Source organism: Meles meles, chromosome 1 (genome assembly GCF_922984935.1).
Source record: "Meles meles chromosome 1, mMelMel3.1 paternal haplotype, whole genome shotgun sequence".
NCBI lineage: Eukaryota > Metazoa > Chordata > Mammalia > Carnivora > Mustelidae > Meles > Meles meles.
In genome coordinates, this window is record NC_060066.1 from 159,316,857 (window position 1) to 159,334,956 (window position 18,100).

At 33.4% G+C, this 18,100-nt stretch overlaps 1 pseudogene; it reads right to left on the reverse strand.

The window, feature by feature from the left end:
- Positions 1 to 4,489: 4,489 nt before the first annotated feature.
- The window catches only part of LOC123954939, a 133,123-nt pseudogene continuing 119,512 nt past the window's right edge, over positions 4,490 to 18,100 (reverse strand).

Sequence of the window (18,100 nt, forward strand, 5' to 3'; positions counted from 1 at the left end):
TCCTACAAATGTTGCAGAAGGAGGATGTTAAATTAGACAGGAAAAGATCATCACTATTTCTGTAACCAAGGACAAATAATACAACTCACAAAAGCAAGCAAGATTCATGTCTGCCTCCAGGGACACTTCTCATTAGATAAGGGCTACGCTATTATGGTCCTCAACAGGATAGAAAACCAGGCTGCACATGAGAACTCATGGTGGAAACGTATTTTCAGCAGTTAGAGAACAGAGTACACCGTTAGCTGTTTGATCTGGGAATGCAGTCTCAGATGCTGCCAAGAGAAGCCTTCTGGCACTCTGTGGGTAGGGCCTCTGATTATTGCTTCTTGCTTCAAAGATGTTGGCCATTATCTTAAGCTCACCTATCTGCTTGAATTCAGACACAAGAAATGAAGGGGCCATTAAATTAAAGAAAGTTGCTTTTAATATATTCAAGCTTTGGGTTTCAGGAGTCCCTGAAAATGATAAAATGCAGCAGAAAGACATCTGGAAAATACTAATATGATTTTAACCTTTTAACTTCAATAATAATAATGAGTTTTCAGTGGCTGGAGGTATTTAGATTAGATATATATTAGTCTGGGAATTGACTCTAGCCTATGAAGTTTTTTTTCTTTTAAAGATAATTTTTGTATTCTGAGGCAAAGTGAACCCACCCTATAACAAATGCTCAGTTCTAGAAATAAAATATTATATGATAAAGCTAAAATTGAAAAAAATAAAATCTAAAAGCTATAATGACTTTTCTACAAAGTGAAACATATTCAATGGAAAGCCTTTATTTTACTGAGACTGCATCTTTTTCTTTCTTTTTTTTGATATATTTTTTCTATTGAGAAATTATATTTGTAGACCTTAGGTTTTCTTAGCTGATGTTTTTATTGTCTTCAATTTGACAAAATGATAAGGTAGCAAAGTAACACTGACTTCCCTAGATACCTCTTGAAATATATGTCTTTCACCAACCATGAAATCCCAGAGTATAGATAACTACATAAAAGAAATGATGCAAAGAGTATATATTCATTGAATAGTGGAGGAATAAAACATATTTAAATTTTTTCTAGTCTGAAAATAAAACCAAATAAATGCAATTTTATTTTAAGAGTTAAAGGACTTTCTTACTATATATTTTTTGGCTCATTAAAAAAAGTTATTTTTTACCTGTCTGTTTCTCTGGAAAAGTGTATAGCCAAAGTACATATTCTTTTTAAATAACGTTTATTTTTATTTAAAAATATGTTTTCTTTTTTTCACAAATTTTAGCTTGCTTCTCAATACCTCAAGAGATTTTGAAATCTTAAATGTTAAGCAGCTTATGTTTTCATATTTTTAAAAAACCAACAAGACTGCAAGAAAATTTAATTAGGACATTTGTAGTTATTCCTTAAATAAACTATACTTCTAAATTTAATATAGCAAATATAATGGTTTTATGAGAAAATCGAGATGCATGTATTTTATGGTTCCAAGTAACTTTAAACACATTAAGAATTTTTAAATGGTATTGTATACTGTACATTTTAAAGTATTTTGTGAAAATGTTTTTTCCTGAAAATATCATTAATAACAATAAACTACTTTGCCATGATTTCAGCTTGTCGAGAAATTTTACAATATAAGAAAAGATCATGGCAAACTGATTACTACTTCCAAAAAGGCAACTCAAAACCATATTACTGATGACAAGTTGGCTACATTAGTTTTGCTTACAGAAAGATAGGAGTTTAGAGAATGATGGCTGAGCAGAACTGACTGTTTTTCCAATCAAAAACTCAGGCTGACATGCTTTATCTGGCAGCTATGAATAATGTCCTCATTTTTCAAAACTGTTATTATGTGCCTGCTCAAGACCAGGAATATAGTTGTGTCTCCTTTGCAGTTTGTTACAGATAAAAGAAAAACCGACCAATATAATTCTAGATAACAGATATATTCTAGATAACAGATATACAACTAAGGAATATTATTTCTCATGATGATAAAATAGATCAGAATGAGGCATTCAGGAAAGAAAAATATTGGACATATGGTAAATGGTTTAAACCGATAAGCCACAGTTTTATACAATGTACAACTAAAGCCTCTGAAATGTTACTCCAAGTCTGTCTAAAATTATTAAAAAAGAAAAGTAAAGATGTATTCAGGTTAATAAATGTTGACTGGGTACATCTTATGTCTTAGATGTTGTACATAATTCTGAGAAGAATACAATGGAAGACATACCACAAACAACTGGAGAAATAGATTGATCCATTTATATAATTAAGGATATTCACCTAACAGCTCTATTGACATGCAGTCCTTGAAATTACTCCTCTATGCCCAAATATAACAATTTTTAACTTTGTAAGTGATCAAAGAGAATTCAAATTTATTTATATTTTTAATTAGGCTCCACACCCAATGTGGGGTTTAAACTTAAACCCTGAGATCAAGAGACTGAACCAGCCAAGCACTTCCAGTGATAAAAGAGAATTCATACTGAAATAAGATGTTATTTATAATTATTGTCATTCAAAATTAATTATTATGAAAGTCTTTAATGCTGGAGAACTAGAAATAAAAATGCAACAATTACACTTGTAAGTGGTATTGCAGGTGGCACAATATTTTTTAATTAATTCTGAAAAAATAATTCTTCAGAAAAAGCTATATAAATTTAGATGCCAGCTGCAAAAAATTTTAAGGGACATCATCATACATATCATAGAAGGATACTGAGAAAGTTATAGGACACCGGTTCAATGAAATATGATGTGACCATAAACATTTGTTATAAAATTAAAGTTATACCTTGGAGATATTGCAGATTCAGTTCTAGACCACTACAATAAAGCAAATATCGCAATAATGTAAGTCAAATGAATTATTTGGTTTCCAGTGCATATAAAAGTTATATTTTCACTGTGCTGTAGTGTATTAGGTGTGTAAAAGCATTATGTCTAAAATCCATTGTACATACCATAATTAAAAAATACTTTATTGCTAAAAGATGCTAAACATCATGAGCTTTCAGTGAGTTGTAATCATTGATCACAGGCTACCATAACAAAAAAAAATTTTGAAAAAGTTTGAAATACTGTAAGAATTACTAAAATGTGACACAGAGACACATATGAAAAAATGCTATTGAAAATTTGTGCTGATAGACTTGGTTGACATTGGGTTTCTGCAAACCTTCAGTTTGTAAAAAATACAACGTCTGTGAAACACAATAAAGAGAAGCTCAATAAAAAAAAGTATGCCTGTAATTAAGTGATTTCTTAGAAATATTCATTCTATCTAAGTCACCTGGTTATGATGGTTAGTGTATAGCAGACCAAATCTTTCACCTAGAATAATTAAAAAACAAAACAACAACGACAGAGCTTCTAATGTACCGGTGTGCGAGGGGCCATATGAAACAGAGAAGGGAAATTTATTAAAGTGTGCCTAACTTTGTGCAGGAACATTTGTTCACATTCTGCATAGATCCAGAGACCAAAAGACCAAGAAGCTTGCCAGAGTAGATACTGGCAAAGAAACCAGTAGAATTTCAAATGATCTCTTCAGTCTGGGAGATAAAAGTTGAGTTTGGGGCAGCCAAAGCAGCCTGAATTTGAAAGTTTAAGATCTCAGTGAGAAGAAAGGTCAAATAAGTCATCTTGACACCAGGTACATGTTTACTGCCCCAAACATTTGCTATTTCAGCCCACATGACAAGAAGCTAAGAAATCAAGCAAAAAGTGATTGCGAAGCAGAGTAGAATTTTGGTAGTCTTCTGCTGTTGAGCAAACAAATGGAGTTTAGAAGCCCCCAAGAATAAGGGCTTTAAAATATAGCCTAGACTGTCAGCTGGGCTCCCTGGAGGGCTATAGTGTAAGAACATGGGCAAAAAAGAGAAGGTTTGAGCCTAACAGACACTGAAAACCAGCTTTAAGTCAGTTCAGTCCATAAATAGATTGAGCTGATAGGCCTTCTGTTGATTATCAGAGAATAGGGTAAACCATCTCTAAAGAGATATAATATTATCCAATCCCATAAATTTTCAGTTGCAACATATGACATTAAAATATATGTATTTTTGACATATGAAGAAATAGGATCAAGAGAAAGAATAGGCAATACAAATAAATCCTAACCCTTTAATAGAAACCAGAGTTACAAACACAGCAGTCACAATGTCCATAATGATATAAAAACACAAAGCAAAATGAAAAATAGGAAAATATGACCCAATTGCAAGAGAAAACACAAAATGGAGTCTATCTGCAAAAAGACCTAGATGTTGGAGTTAGCCTTCAAGGATTTTATAGCAAGTAAAAAGCTATCCTCATTGATGAAAAAGAAATGCCACTGATGTGTGTGTGTGTGTGTGTGTGTGTGTGAGAGAGAGAGAGAGAGAGAGAGAGAGAGAGAGACCGACGGACAGATAGACACAGAGTTTATCCTGACTCCTCCTCATCTCCTGGGTCCAGGTCCATGTACTGACTGGTAAGTGGGTTCACTCAGTGCTCAGGAAGATGCTTTTGTGTTTGGTGTTAGTATAGGAGACCAGATAATTCCATGTTTGCAGTGGTCTCTTGCTCCACTGTACCCAGGTGGATCATATGCATGAAAAGAGATGTAATTACATTGGTTTAAAATGGTGATGACCAGTTGTCTGTCATCTTTGGGCACAGGGAACAGGTACCAGAATATGTCAGGTAGTCTCTTGCCCAGGTGGAGAGAGAAGCCACATGTGATGAGATAAGGCTCGGCCTGACATGGTTTCCAGGTTGGGGACACCATGACACATGATCACTTTCACAGTATGGAATAAACAGTGAGGATGAAAGGCAAATAGCTGACAATGAACCCCACAGGTGTGTCTCTATGTTCATGAACAACCAGCATGTTGGTGACCTTGCTGGTTTTTCAGGCTTCCACCAGTGCCTTCGTCTCATGCCAGTCATAGTTCATGCACTGGGCATCCCAGAACACCAACTTCAGCTCCTTTGCAAATATCTTGAGGTGGGAACTGGGGAGATAGTAATCATGATCTCAGAATTCTTGACCCCTGCCTATCTTTAAAAATTATGATATAAAAAAACCTTTATCAAGAAGATAAAGGGTAAAATTTTCAAAGTGTTAAAAGAAAAATAAAATTCACCAAAGAATTCTACAGGCAATGAAAATATTCTTCAACATAAAAGGCAAAATGAAGATATTTCAAAATAAAAGATAACTAAGAGAGTTTATCACTGACAGATCTATATTATAAGAATTTTTAAAAGAAGTCTTTCCTTGACGGGAAATTATACCAGATAGGAATTTGGTTCTGTAGGAGAAAACAAATAGCATCACAATTTGTTAACAATTTGGGAGATTGTAAATATCTTATAATTCTTTTAAAATAACACATACCATATAAAACAAAATTATGACATTTCCTAGTGGGGGTTATAATATATGTTAGAAATATTACTATAGCATAAAGGATGAAGGTTGATAAGTGAATGTGGTTACAGTGTTTCTACATTTTTTTTGTATGAAACAGTACAATATTAACTCTAAGTATACTGCATAACATTATGGATGTATATTGAAATACCTTGAGAAACAACCAAAAATAACAACACAAAAAAGTATAGCTAAAATACCAACAGAGAGATTAAAGTGGAATTCTAAGTATATTCAAGTAATCTAAACAAAGGCAAGAAAGGAGTAACAGAGACTAAAAACGCAGAGTGGGAAGCAATGTCAAACAGCAAATGAAAAAACACAAGGCCTAAATTCAATCACATTAATAATTGCATTAAAGTTTAATGTAGTAAACACTCTAATTAAAAGTCAGAGATTATCAGAATGGATCAAAAAAAGAAAAATCGAACAAATTTTGTCACAAGAGAAATACTTTATATAGACAGAAAAAAGTTGAAAATAAATAGAAAATATATAGTATGTAAAGATATATTATGTAAAAAGATATATGTAAAATTATATTATATAAAAGATATATTATGTAAGCATAAAAAGTCTAGAATCACTATATTAATATCAGATAAAATGGACTTCACAATAAAGTGTGTTATCTGAGATAAGGAAGAACACTTCACAATAATAAAAGTCAAGTCATTAGGATAAGCTAACCATCATATATGTCTCTGCAGCTAATACCAAATCCCGAAATACTTGAAATAAAAATTGACAAAATTAAAGGGAGAAACAGACAATTCTGCATAATGCCTTTTACTTTTTTCTTCTGTCAATTTATATAATATTTAGACAGAACACGCAGTAAAGACATAGATGTTCTGAACAGCACCATCAGCCATCTTGACTTAATTGATATTTATAAAACCCTGTATCCAGCAATTGTACAATATACTTTCAAGTATATATAGTGTGTTCATCAATATAGATTATATGTTAAAATAAATCTCAATAAATTAAAACAATTAAAATTATAGAGTGTATACTATCTGACCACAATGGAATTAAGAGGTATTAATTATTAATACTTGGTATTAATTATTAATACTTAGTATTAATAACTAAGAGGTATTAGATAACAGTAAGATATCTAGGGAAAACTCAAATACTCAAAAATTAAATTACATACTACTAAATAATCCATAGGTCAAGGAATAAATCCAAGGAAAATTATCAAATATGTCCAACTCAGTGATAAGGAAAATCTACTGTATCAGAATATATGGGATGAAGCTAAAAGCAGTGCTTAAAGAGAAATGTATAGCTTTAAAAAGAAATATTAGAAAAGAAAGATATTTAAAATTAAACACCTAAGTTTCCAACTTAAGAAGGTAGAAAAAAAAAATTAAAGCCAAAGAAAGTAACAGGAAGAAAACAACAAAGAAAAGGGTAGCATTACAGAAAAGTAACCAAACTAGACTTAGCACAAAAGAGATAGTACAGACTCTCAGTATCAAAAATTGAAAATAAAAAAGATTATTATCATAAATTCTAGATACTAAATGTATAATAAGTGCACTTTATGGCCAAGTTTGTAGGAAGAAATTTGTTAACTTAGATGAAAAAAATGAGTATCTGAAAAATTTAACTAGCCTAACTGACGCAAAATAACACACACACACTCACAGACACACACACACACACACACACACACACATCTTTACATACTTTATACTACATATTTTCTAAAGGTATAAAGGTATCAAAGATGTTTAATTTCTTTTTTTTTAAGCTTTTATTTATTTATTTGGCAGAGAGAGCACAAGCAGGCAGAGAGGCAGACACAGGTGGCGGGGGGGGGGGGGGGGGGGAGCAGGCTCCCTGCCAAGCAGAAAGCCCAACGCGGGGCTGGATCCCAGGACCTTGAGACCATGACCTGAGCCAAAGGCAAAGGCCCAACGCACTGAACCACGCAGGTTCCCTGATGTTTAATTTCTTATTCAAAATCTTCTACAGGCACTCCAGAATCACAGGTTCTCACTGGAAAATTTTCTCGAGTATTTAATAAAGAAGTGTCATCAGTCTAAACATTTTTCAGGAAATAAAATAGTAGGGAACAATTACCAACTTATTTTATAGTATTAAAATCTTACAAGGAGAACTCAAAAAAGAAAATTCATCCACAAATCTTTATTAATATTGGTAAAAGTACTAGCAAATCAAATATAGCAATATATCAAAATCATGACTAAGTAGGTTTATCCCAGGATTGCAAGATTGATTTAAAATTTGAAACCAACCATTTTAATTTTCCATTTTAATATTTTAATAAAAAAGAAAAATATATGGTATATTCAATGCTGTAGAAAAACACTGACAAAATTCAACACTAATAAAAAAATAACTGTCAACAAGCTAAAAATAGAAAAGAGTGCCCTCACTCTATAAAAATATATTTGAAAAATTATACGAAAAATACTATATTCAATAATACAATATTTGGCACTTCCAAAATTGAAAACAAAGATTCACATTCTCATGACTTCTATTTAACATTGTAGTAGAGAAATTAGCCATAAGACAAAAAAGAAAAGTAACAGGTACAGATCAGCAATTGGGGAGGGGAGGCAAACCATAAGAGACTATGGACTCTGAAAAACAACCTGAGGGTTTTGAAGGGTCAGGGGTGGGAGGTTGGGGGAACAGGTGGTGGGTAATGGGGAGGGCACGTTTTGCATGTAGCACTGGGTGTTGTGCAAAAAGAATGAATACTGTTACGCTGAAAAAATAAATAAAATGGAAAAAAAAAAAAAAAAAAAAAAAAAAGAAAAAGAGTGTTCTTACACACAACATGATTACTTATGTGGAAAATCCTATGAAATCTACAAAACGAATACAGAACTGAATATTGAATTTAGCAGTGTTGTAGGGACACAAGATAAATACAGAAAAATCAATTTTATTTTTATATGCCAGTAGCAAACAATCAGAAAATATTTAAGAAACAATTCCCTTTACCATAGCAACAAGAAGCTCAGTAGTTAATGTATTAAAAGATGTACAAGATTTCTACTCTGAACTAAAAAAAAAAAAAACAACTTTTGAGCAAATTTTAAGAAGACCCAATCTAACAAACAACTCACCATTCATTGATTGGAAATGTGTAGTTTTATGTGGGAATATAAAAGAAGGAATATCCAAGGTATATTGAAAACAAAGGTAGAGATCTTTTTTTTTTTTTTTTTTTAAACATTTATTTGACAGAGACAGATCACAAGTAGATAGAGAGGCAGGCAGAGAGAGAGAGAGAGGGAAGCAGGCTCCCCTCTGAGCAGAGAGCCCTATGTGGGACTTGATCCCAGGACCCCGAGATCATGACCTGAGCCGAAGGCAGCGGCTTAACCCACTGAGCCACCCAGGCGCCCCAAAGGTAGAGATCTTATAGTACTTTCAAGTGTGGTGCTGGTATAAGGATTGATAAATATATCAGTGAAATAGGATAAGGAGCTAAGAAACAAATCCTCACTTTCAACAAAGGTGTCAATTCCAGTGGAGAAAGGAAAACCTTTTCAGCAATCAGTTAACTAGATACATATGGCAAAAAAATAACCTTTAACTCCTACCTTATATCATAAACACAAATTAGTTTGGGATGTATTATAGACCTAATCATTAAAACTAAAATTTCAAAGGGGAAAAATATTTCAAAGAGAATAGAAGAGAATATATTCTTAACCAATAGGTTGGTAGAAGCTCCTAGGCAATCACAAAAAATTAATGACCACAAAAGAAAATTTAATAAATTAGACTTTATTATCACTAAACATTCCTGCTCATTGAAAGATACCATTAAGAAAATAAATAGGCAAACTAAGACTAAGAGAAAAAAATTTTTTTAAAGATTTTATTTATTTATTTGACAGAGAGAGAGAGATCACAAGTAAGCAGAGAGGCAGGCAGAGAGAAAGGAGGAAGCAGGCTCCCCACTGGGCTGAGAACATGATGCAGGGCTCGATCCCAGGACCCTGGGATCATGACCCAAGCTGAAGGCAGAGGCTTAACCCACCGAGCCACCCACGTGCCCCTGAGAAAATATTTCTAAAAATGTATCTAACAAATAAGTGGTCTTCAAGATACAGAAAGAATTTCTACAACTCAATAATAGAATGGCAAACAATCCCTTTAAAAATTTTGGTAAAGAGGGGCACCTGAGTGGCTCAGCTCAGGTCATGGTCTCAGGATTCTGGGATGGAGCCCTGAATCACACTCTCTGCTCCACGGGGAGCCTGCTTCTCCCCTCTCTCTGCCTGCCTCTGTGCCTACTTGTGATCTCTGTCTGTCAAATGAATAAATAAAGTAAATAAAATCTTTAAAAAAATTTTTTGGGTAAAGAATTGAACACTTTGCAAAAGATATACAAATGGCCAGTAATTCCTATTTTCAGTATTTACTCAAGACAGATATTTAAAAACATGTCTATGAAAATATCTGTACTAGAATATTTATAGAAATTTTATTCATAATACCCAACAAATGGAAATAAATCAAATGTCCTTCACTGGGAAAATGGATAAACAAATTGTGGTACAGGGCTCCTGGGTGGCTCAGGGTCCAGGGATTGAGCCCCATGTCCTGGAACTGAGCCCCCGGTCGGGCTCCCTACTCAGCAGGAAGCCTGCTTCTCCCTTTCCTCCCTACTCATGTTCTCTCTCTCTCTCTTTCTCTCTCTCTCGTATAAATAAAAGAAGATAAAATAAAAAACTGAGGTTCATTCAACAACTGAATGTTACTCAGTCATAAAAAGAAATAAATTAATGATATCAACAATGATATGAATGAATCTCCAAACAACATACAATTTCATGGGTTATGTTTCAATATTATAAAAATATCAATTGTCTCTAAATTATTCATAGGTTTACTGAAATCTCAATCAAAGTCACACTAGGATTTTATTTTTGTGGAAATGTCATGTTATTCTAAAATACAATGAAAATGCAAAGATTAAATAATAGACAACACAATCTTTTTTTTTCTTTTCGGAGAGAGAGAAAGAGCAACAGAGGGAGAGAATCTTAAGCAGGTTCCATGCTCAGTGCTGAGCCTGAGGCAGGGCTCAATCTCATGACCCTGAGATCATGACCTGAGCAGTATCAAGAGTTGGTTGCTTAACTGACCAAACTCAGGTACTCCTAGCCAAGACAATCTTAGGACAAAGCTTGAGGTCTTCCACGAGTCGAGGTTTAATATAAAGGCACAGTCATAAACAGAGTATCAAAAAGGTACTCTTATATCTTGGACAAACAGACCCATGGAATAGAATCCAAAAGCTGATTGATATATACATACTTGTACAGATGACACTAGCAGCATGGAGAAAGAATGTTTTTTGTTTTTTTCTTTAAATAAATAGTGCTAGGCCATTTGCATAGAAAACAATGCAGCTTGAACTCAACCTCAAATCATACACAAAAGTTCATTCCGAATGTACTGTTGAGGGGCACCTGTGGCTCAGTTGGTTAAAGCAGCTGCCTTCATCTCAGGTCACAATCCTGAAATCCTAGGATGGAGCCCCAAGTGGGGCTCCCTGCTCAACGGAAAGCCTGTTTCTCCCTCTCCCTCCGCCTTCCACTCTGCCTACTATACTCTCTCTCTGTCAGATAAATAAATAAAATCTTAAAAAAAATAAAGAATTACTGTTCATATAAAGCAAACTTTAAAATTTCAAGTTCTAGCCATGAGATATCTTAGGAATATCTTTATGTCTTTAAGATAAGCAAAAATTTCTTAAATAGAATTCAGATCCCTATCGTAAAGGAAACGCCAGATAAATTAGATGAGATTAAAATTAAGGCCTTTTTTTCCTCCAAAGGACATCATTGAGAGAGAGAAAGCAAACTGTAGAGTGGGAAAAAAACTAGTGGTGCATATATCTGGAAAAGATTTGGACCCAGAATTAAAACAAAACAAGAACAAAATAAAAAATAAAAATATTTTTACAAGTGATTAAGTAAAAGGGGCAAGAAGCCAGATAGAAAAATGAAAAGTATTACACATACACCAGCACAATTAAAATGAAAGTGATCAGTAACACCAAGTGTTGGCAAGAATGTGAAGAAACAAGAATTTATGTTCACTCACATACATTGCTTGTGGAAATGTAAGCTATGTAAAACCACTTGGGAAAACTGTTTGCTAAGATCAGCGGGTGAAAGCATGCATGCCTAGTAACCTAGCAATTCCTTTCCTAGATATATTAACAGAAACTCAGTCATATTTGCTGCAGTGTCATGCACAAGAATATTCATAGAAGCTTTATTTTTAATAGCCCCAAGCTTGAAACAGCTAAAATATCCACCTATATTAAATGAAAAAATTTTATGTTCATGTAATATATTATTCAGTAATGTTAATGAACAAACTGTTCATATATGCAAAACATGTATGCATTTAATGTGCATAATGTTGAACAAAATAAGCCCAACACAAAATAGTATATTTACTCTACGATTCTACTTACATATATTTCAAAAATAGAAGAATAGAAAAAGCTAATCAATGGTGATTATATATTGATTACCTTAGGGTTAAGGATTGAGTATAAGGAAACTTTAATGGTGTTTGATAATTACATCTATGGAATAGAAAGATGTGTGTATGTTACTCTATGAACAGTTTAGTGGCTAACAGCTCTCTGATGCTTTTAAACACTCTACTCATTCCCCCATCACCTATCTCACCACATCATCTTCAGTGCAGAGGATGTTGCTTCTCATTTTATAGAGATGACTTAAAATATTGAGAATAATCTTCTTTAGCTTCTTTTCCCACATGTAAGAGCACCTACATATGTACAAATATCAGTTTTCCTATTCAAACTAATCACACCACTTATGTTCTCTACCTGATACCCTTTATATTCACCAGGATATGGAATCTGCACCAATCATTTTTTCCTGTTCTTAACGTGCATCATATTACATCCTATATGGCTCCTGGTGATCTTATTTTAATAAGCAAAAGAAAAACTGAAACATTCTTGACCCCCTATCCTCATCTGGTTTCAATTTCTTTTTCTTATGTAATTCTTTGATATTAATTACTTCCAAAGAATAATTTAAATTTATGGTTTCTTTCCCTTTGTGTGTACACAATTTACTATGGCTGTGTAAAATATTATCCAAAACTTAGTAGCCTAAAACATCTAGAACATTTCATCTACAATTTGAGAAGGGCTCAATGGGGATAGCCCATCTCTGCTTCAAATGTATCAGTTGGAACAGCACAAAGTCCAGGGGCTAAAATCATTGAAAAGATTGCTTACTCAAGCAGTTGGTGCTGGGGTTAGCACAGTGATGTTAGGTGGGTCTGTTGGCCAGAATACCTATCAGGAGAATCTTCATTTGATCTATGCTTCCTCACAACATGGTTGGTAGGTTTTAAGAGCTAGGGATGAGGGAGATAGAGAGAAGGAGAGAAAGACTGGGGGTGGGGTGTGGGGTGATTATTTCCTTTATGATCTAAACTTGGAAATCAATGCCCATCACCTCTAGTTCATCCTGTTTATTGAAGCAGTCACAAAGTTCTACTCTGATTCAAGGGAACAAGAAATAGGCTCCACTTTTGATGGGGTATATCAAGATTCTGGAAGAAGATTTGGAATAAAAACTATGTCTGTGTTCAATTTTGGAAAAAACATCTACCAAAGTGTTTCATTCATACTTCAACCTTCTACAGTCTGGTTACAATGCCCATTATTGCAATAAAACTCCTCTGCAAATATCATGAGCAACCCAATAATTGCCCAGTCATATGGTATTTCTTCTCTTCTTGTCTTACTTTACTTGCCCACAACATTTAGCAGGGTTGACCACTTCCTTCTTCTTGATAGACTTCCACCTTTGTTCTGTAGGTTTCAGTATCTCCTGATCTCTTGGTATTATATGGATGTGCCCTCTCAGTCTCCATTTTAAGTCCCTTTTCTTCTGTCTTTTATATTTTGATGTTTCAACTCTTTGCTCTCTTCTCATCATTCTATCTAATCTCAATAAGCAGTTACTTATGGTCTCATAACTTCATTTACCTAGTATATGTCCTGAATTCCAAGCTGAAACTAGTGTAACAAATTATGTGATACATTTCTGTGCTTTTATGTCCTACAGGCAACTTGAACTTTACTTCTTCAAAACCAGCTTTAGCTTATGCATCTAGTTCTACTCTTTCCCCCTTGCACCTTACAGCCTGGACTTTCTTTTGCATTTGCCATCCTGACCATCTTTTGGGAGACTAGGTGTCATTCTTGGCTCCTCCCTTTTCCATGTGGCAAAGTTATGTTAGTAACAGTGCTCCATTATTTCCAGATCCTTATAATCTCATACAAATTCTATTCTTTCCATTGTTTCTGTGGTTGACTTGTTTCAAGCCTTTATTATTTTCTCAAGGACTATTGAAAAGGTCTTGTAACTGCTTTCCCTCCAATTCACCCTCCGTACTGTAAGCAAAATGATTTTTTAAAATGCAAAGTGTATCACAGTGCTCTTTTGGGTAAAATTCTTCCGTAGCTTTCTTTTGTCTACCATAGTAGGAAATCTAAAGTCCTTACATGGCATAACACATTTTGGAACCCGTGGCTCTGACTCCTCCAGTTTAAATCTGATTTTTAATCTAACCAAAATAATAATAGTATCTACCACTTACAATACTCAATGTGGAGATAGAATTCATTATTTCATATTAGTTTTATAACTTTCCTTTATATTGGAAACTAAGTAATATTTATAGATAGTAATATATAATTTTAATGTATATTTCATAATTACCAATTATAATCACTATGATTTTACATAAATTTACATAAATTGAGATAAGAAAAGTGAAGTTATTAGCCCATTGTCCCATAATGAGTTAGTGACATAGCTGAGTACAATTCAGATACAGGTTAGCCTACTGTTAGAGCCCAGGATCATATGTTCCACAGAGTGGCCACAACTAACTACTTGAAGTGCTCTGAATGTGCTGTTTTTAATTCAGGTATTATTTACACTGCGTTGCTGTTTCCTTGCATTTATATAAATAAGAGAGAGCTGAATTGCATTTCTTTTTAGTTTGCATAGTTTGTATTCAAAGGAAATTTAATTGTCATGCAAGAATTTATCAAATTTTAGGCAGTAGATCTAAATCCTAGAAGTGAGAAGTGAACTAGAAGGTTTTCTTTGCATTTTCATGATAATTAATGCTGGATACTTTGAATATAAACTTGGATTTTTCTTGACAATTAGTTGATGGGTTTTCAACCTTTACAATGAAATAAACAGTACCTGATGCATTGTAAAGATTTTTTTTCTCAAATAGATAAATTAAGATGTGGAAGATTTCAAGATGATACTTACAGAGTCATGACATTTATTTATTTTGCTCTGTGGAGACAGACTCTTTGCAAGCTTCTTACACAGAAACTGAAAAATAATATATTTTCTGTTAAAACTTGAAGGTGCTTTCAAAATATGCACATAGGTAGGAGGTATATATTTATGCTGTTTGGAGGTTGCTCCATGTCATTTTGATAGGGAGACCAGATGTAAGTAGATACAATAAGAAATCACTATAAATTTTCCGCTGACAGTTCCTGTAATTGCAGCCGTGGTTCAAAGGCCTATGCTTAATTTAGAGATGTTCACATACCTGCATGGGAAATACCAAATTATGTAAATGTTCATTTCATAATTGTTTGTCCTATTTAGCACATACTAAAGCAACTTCCCAATGTTTTGTTCTTGAGATAAATGAATCCATAATTAGCTTTTGCACAGTTAAATTGAGCATTAAGAAAAAATTCCCATTAAAGTTTGTTCTGAATTATGTTTTGTTTTTCTAGTTCAGCACTAGAGACCTTCCTGTGTTTGATAACTTTATATGTGTCTACCATTACTGCTAACATTTCTTTCTCTACCCTCAGTGGCAAAGGTGTGGGTATTTTATGTTCAGATGATATTTTGGCCCATTTTTAAAGAGATAAGTGGACCATTTTCATTGTGAACATGGATAAGTGAATTAACCTCACTGACCCTCAATTTGCTTCTGTAACACAGAATAATAAAAGCAACTTCATGGGGCTGGTGAGTATCAAAAGAGATACCACTTTGGATGTATAAACTGACAAGTTGTGACTATTCATTATCTGTAATCTATAAATTATTCTTTCCAGCTGTCTCATCTTAGAAAGACTTTTGTTAAAGGACTATTTTCTATGTTGAAAGAACTAAAATATTTCCAATATTTTAAAATATTTTAAAACTCTAAATTTGCTTAGTAGTAAGAAAAATTTTTCATCCTATAAAAAAGGTATAACAATATACAACTTGAGGATTCTTGTAAGAATTCAGTGAAAAAAATTACACTAAAATCAATAAGAAGAGCACAGGGCATATGGTAAGCACTCAGTAAATATACTGTTATTATTAATATTGTGTAACCAAGTCCACAAGCAAACATTTGGAGGCAAAAGGGACCAATATAGAAAAAAAAAACTGTTATTCTCATTACATAAGGGTAGTTGGTTTTCTCCAGTGAACATGCCCCAAGATATTGGATATGAACACAATTTGAAGATTGTATTAAGAAACATTTCCTCTTCTCCTTTTATTTATTCACTCCACGAACACATTTTGTTAATTTCCCAAACATGATATTTAATAGGTGTCAGCCCAGTGAGCTTGAATTTATAAAAAAATTAAGAAATGGATTTCTTAATTGGAAGAAGATAATCCATCAACTATGAGACCCAATAAAGACAAAGAATTGTGAGAATTATTTATTTATACACTTAAGTACTTTTTCTTATGTGCTACATATTGTTCCAAGTACTTTAACAATACTAATTTAGTGATTATGATATGTGATTACGGGCGCCTCTATTACTATTTCCACCTACATATAGCAAAATTTAGGCACATAGAGATTAAGCAAAATTTTCAAGGTCATACTTGTAGTAACTGGAGTTGATTGAAACACAAGTAGTCTAGGTTCACAGCCTTTGTTGTTAACTACTACATAGGATTTTTCTAGAAAAATTTGTTGCCCTCTTTATGACAACTTCTTTCTTTGACTTACACAAAAATGGTCAATATCCCACCTTTTGGTCTGTTGCCTTACTGGGCCATGAACCTAATCTTCATGTGAGAATAACTCTACATTCTTTTCATTACTTGGCCAGGCAAGTACACTTAGTCGAGAGCACTCAGATTTCAGAATAAAAACTTGGGTGTTATTTTCTTTTCTGTGTGAACTCTAACTTAGTCCACTGTTTTCCATAGCGTATTGTGTGTGTGTGTGTGTGTATTTCACAAGGGAGGATCTATGGTTAAATAAGTGGAAAATGTTAGACTAAACAAACTTAAATAGAGTTTTTAAATCAAAGGCTCCTCAAAAGTTTTGATATTTCATGCATATTGGGATTATCCACAGAGGGAATTAAGGAATAAGAAAAAAATATTCACAAACTCATTTTGATTTAAACTTTTTTACAGAAAATCTAAAAATCTCACACACATAATGCTTTGAAGAAAAATTTTTGGAAATGTTTTGTTACTTTGTCTGTGAGATATAGTTTTTTAATTTTTATTAAGAAGAGTTTATTTTTTGGGGTGCCTAGGTGGCTCAGTGGGTTAAAGCCTCTGCTTTTGGCTCGGGTCATGATCCCAGAGTCCTAGGATCAAGCCCCCGCATCAGGCTCTCTGCTCTGCAGGGATCCTGCTTCTCACCCCCCTCTCTCTGCCTACTTGTGATCTCTGTTTGTCAAATAAATAAAATCTTAAAAAAAAAAGAAGAGTTTATTTTTTACATTTAAACTGGGCAAAAATCCTATAATTCTGAAGAATAAGAAAAAAATTGTGTATAGATTACTTTGATTTACTGCTATGATCTGATGTAAAATCTGTTAAAATATACAGAAAACTTATTCCTTGGGAACCTGGAGATAAGTTAGAATACCAGGATGAAATTCATATTTAAACTAATACAGTGCATCCTCTTGCAAATGTATGTTTCATTTCTTAATGGCAGGAAATCTATATTACTCATCTTTGTATCCCTCGTGCCTAACAGAGTTCCTTGCACAGAACATCTCTGGATGGAATGAAAAGAACAAGGCAAATTTTAAAAGAAATTCCAAGTAGAATGCCCACTGAGAGTGCCATAAGATTATTTTTCCCAAAAACATTGCAATCCTTTTGTAATACAAAAATACATACAAAAAAAAATACATACCTCTTAAATCCAACAAAAACTTGACTATTGACCAAATACAGAAGAAGTAATTATCCTCACTGATAAGTACAAAAGAACTTTTGAAGACATGAACATAAGTAGTCAATATGAAGTATTTATGAAGTATTTTTAATTTATCACTTTCTTATCTTTTCCTACTCTTATAAAATAATTATTATTCTAAAAATTAATTTTTTTTTCAGCATAACAGTATTCATTGTTTTTGCACAACACCCAGTGCTTCATGCAAAACGTGCCCTCCCTATCACCCACCACCTGTTCCCTCAACCTCCCACCCCTGACCCTTCAAAACCCTCAGGTTGTTTAAAAATTAATTTTTTAAAAAATAGATTAATTTTCTCATGATAGTGTGATGATTTTTACAACTGAAATGCCTCTTGAAATGTAGGAACTTCAGTCTATAATGCTCAATGCT